Source organism: Equus asinus, chromosome 9 (genome assembly GCF_041296235.1).
Source record: "Equus asinus isolate D_3611 breed Donkey chromosome 9, EquAss-T2T_v2, whole genome shotgun sequence".
Taxonomy (NCBI): domain Eukaryota; kingdom Metazoa; phylum Chordata; class Mammalia; order Perissodactyla; family Equidae; genus Equus; species Equus asinus.
In genome coordinates, this window is record NC_091798.1 from 26,250,237 (window position 1) to 26,254,365 (window position 4,129).

The window sequence follows — 4,129 nt, forward strand, 5'->3', positions numbered from 1 at the left end:
CCACATATTTGTGATTCCATAACAGAGACATCCTAAGTTACATAGTAACAGAATTCACAGTAGGCTGGTTTAAGAAGAAAGTCTAGAACCTCTCTCAGGTAGAGATACGATCTAGACAGTTACACCAGAGACAGGTTTAAGAAGAGATGCCCCTTCCTGGAAGTGTTAACAATGTCACCTATGCAACTTTCTCCTGCTTTGGGAGCTCACCTACTCCAAAAACATTTCCTGTTTTAAACCCACACGTGTGATTGAGCCTGTCTTAATCAACTAAAATTGTTATTACAAGCTCTGTATTAAAACGAAACTCATGCAAAGAAATCTAACTATTTTTCATCACTGACAGAAAAACACATCTGTTTTATTTTGCGATGTTTGTGGTACACTTCACATCTTTCCCCTCGGGCTTAGCTGGACCCTTATAAAGTTTGGTAAATGAGTCAGCTCCAAAGACAGTATATTCTCCATCCACACAACACATCCCACATGCATCTTAACTTGTGGAAGGATGAAGGGGTTCTAGTGTTCATACTGTTAAAAACAAAACCCAAGCTGGCATTTTGATAAGACAACTCTTTACTGATCTATACAACATTTGTCATTTTTACCTTTCCCTCATTGTATCTCTTTAAGGAAATAAACTTTCCCAAAAATCCAGTAACTATTTTTCAGGGCACCCTGATGTCTGCTCCCATAGCCCCATCCCTCTACCTTCGTATCACTCAGCGCAGGAAACACCTGAATTACTGATTTACAGCCTGTCTCTCCCATCAGCGTGAGCTCCATGGGGCGGGGGTGCTTCCTCTTTCATTGCCTGTATCCTCAACGCCAGGCATGTAAGGGTTGCCCAATAAATTATGAGTTAAAAGAAAAAAACCTAACCATTTTTTTAAAAACCTGCCATGTGTTAGAAGTCAGGATAATAGTTACCTTTGAGAAAGAGAGGTGGGGAGTGACTGGGCGGGGGCACAAAGAGGACTTCAGGGATACTATCGTGTTCTATGTTTTCACCCAGTTACTTGGGCATGTTCACCAGCTGATCATTTATTGAGCTATATAGTTGTGATTGGTGCACTCTCTGGATGTGCTACACACCTACAAAAAAAGTTTAGGTCTATCATAATTCTCTGACAAAGAAGGGAGGAAATTACAAGCATTCAGAGATTGCCATTAAAGAATAATTAATAGTCTCTGAACATGTAAAGTTAAACTTCAAGTAGGGATCAAAAGGTTCATTTATGTTAGAAAGAGCACTCTCAGCCATGGAAACTAACCAGATGTACTCTGCACCGGTCACAATGGGAAAGATTCACTAATTGAGATAATGTATACAGTAGTCCACCTTGATCCTCGCGGGATACATTCCAAGACCCCCAGGGTACGCCTGAAACCGTGGCTAGTACTGAACACTATATAGCCCATGTTTTTTCTGATACATACACACCTATGATAAATTTTAATTTATAAATTAGTCACAGTAAGAGATTAATAATTAATAATAGAACAATTATAACAATATATGTAATAAAACTTACCGTACATCTTAGTAACCTCAGCATACAATTTTCTTTCTTTCCTTATTAAGCTGAGAACTTTCACCTTTTCGCTTAAAGGAAGCACTGCAATACCGCAACAGTTGATCTGATAACTGAGTTGGCTACTAAGTGACTAATGGGTGGGTGGTGTAGACAGCATGGATGCACTGGACAAAGGGAGGATTCATGTCCCAGGCAGGATAGAACAGGACAACGGGAGAATTCATCATGCTATTCGGAACAGCAGCGTGCAATTTAAAACTTACAAATTGTTAATTTCTTGAATTTTTCCATTTAATATTTTTAGACCATGGTTGACCACAGGTAACTGAAACAGCATAAAGTGAAACCACAGATAAACGGGGACTACTGTATAAAGTGCTTAGAATAGTGCTAGTGTTATGTGTAAGCTATTATTACACTTTCTAACACACCAGAAGCAGTCCCAAATGAAGGCTTAATCTTAGATCACAAGCAAACTTTCTTTATTAGAATCCAAGGTCTGTTTTGTCCTTAATTCTTTCAAAATAGTCTTAACAGCCTGATTGAGGCAGTACCTTCATTTATATAATTTACAGTTATGGAGTCCACATCACCACCTGGCTTGTTTTAGTGAAACCCAAGGAAGTCAAAACTCCGAGGCTAAGAATCACGGAGCACCTGCACTGAAAGAGAGCACAGAGACCTTCTGGTCCAGTGAGTCTCCAGCACACACGTCACCAGGGCATTTGCTAAAAGTGCAAGTCCCCTGGTCTCCCACACCAGATTCCGGTTCACTTAGTCTGAGAGTAGGGCCCAGGAATTTGCACTTTTAAACAAGTTCTTCAAGAGATTCTGAAGAAGGCAGTCTACAGAGAACACAGAGCTTCTTGTTTTACAGATGAAGGAAACGGAGGCCAGGAAGGAAGGGACCTGCCCCACCTCTTCTTTCCGGTTAGTGAGTAAGCCAGGACTAGAATGAAGGTCGCCTTCACCGCTCCAGTGTTGTTTGCATGATTCCACGCTACAACAGCTGAGGACCCAGAATGAATCTGTCCTAAACCTCAGCAGCTTATTCCACTGAGCCCTTTGCCTTTTCACCCAAGCATTAGGTTAAGTGGAGAGGCACAAAAACCCATCTGTATATTAGCTATGCAGAAGCAGCACTTTAGAACCTAGTTTAAATCATAGCTCCACTATTTACAAGCTGTGTGACCCTGAGATAGTTAATCAAATTTTTTTTTAAAGATTTTATTTTTTTCCTTTTTCTCCCCAAAGCCCCCCAGTACATAGTTGTATATTCTTTGTTGTGGGTCCTTCTAGTTGTGGCATGTGGGAAGCTGCCTCAGCGTGGTTTGATGAGCAGTGCCATGTCCGCGCCCAGGATTCGAACCAACGAAACACTGGGCCACCTGCAGCGGAGCACGCGAACTTAACCACTCGGCCACAGGGCCGGCCCCTAGTTAATCAAATTTTGTGTGCTTTGGTTTCTTCCTCTACAAAGTGGCAAAACAAGACTGATAGTGGCAGGATGTTCTGAAAAGTTATGGAAAATACTAGCATAGAGCTTGGCAAATAATGAGCCCTCAGTAAACAGTAGCTATGATTAATGCATCTTAAAACATGGCGGTAAAACTATACTCTTCGTTTGATTACAGGAGTGTTCTCAAAGTGTGGCCCCTACAATAGAATCACCTAGAAGTGCTTGTGGAAAACAGATTTCTGGAACTAGCCCCTCAGAAGACCCAGTGAATCAGAATCCTTGGGGCGAGACCCAGAAGTCTGCATTAACAAGCAAGCACCCCCAGTTCTTTCTCTGCATACAAAAGTTCGAGCAACACTGGATGAGGGCTGTGGACAGGGTGCTTCTTGTCAAAGAAAAGACATGTATCAGTGAGAGCCAGGGAGTGCTGAACTCTCCAACAGGAACAATTTTCTGCTAACAAGAGGTGAGTGAGTGCCATCTACTGCCTTATTTTAGAATGCAGTGCTAAGACTGGTTCAATTCCTCTCTCAGTAATTGAATTCACTCCAAAAAATTAACTAATCCTAAACAAGATATCCAAGCAACAGAAAGCACTGTTGGAAGGAAACGTGAAAAGTATTTAAGTAGAAGAAAACTTCTAAGTTAAAAGGCTTTTGGAGTTTTAGTTTAATATATCTAACGAACTCCTGTAATTTCAAGTTACTGCTAAAACAGTAAAGGAAAATACAATCCCTCACCCATTGGCCTATGACAACAGTGAAAGGAAAAACAAAACCACGAAATGCCCTAAAATACTGCAATAAACAACATGTAGCATCGCTCACCTCCACCACCCCTTCCCCGGGCCCAAGAGAAAATTAAGTGAAAGAAGGACAAGCTTTCTTCTCCTATAACCTTCTACTCGAGTCCAGCATCAAAACTGCCACCTGCAGGACACTAGTTGGAAAGTAAACATTCCCTTCAAAAGGCCCTCAAAAAAGCCTTCTGAATTATAGTCTTTTACCATGTTTAAAGCTGATTTCCCCTTTCAAGTTGCAAATGCATAAATAAATCCAAAGGCTCAAGAGGGATGGGCAAAGCCTTATAAATACCTGCATAAAACCGGCAGTTATACTTCACATTGCAATAA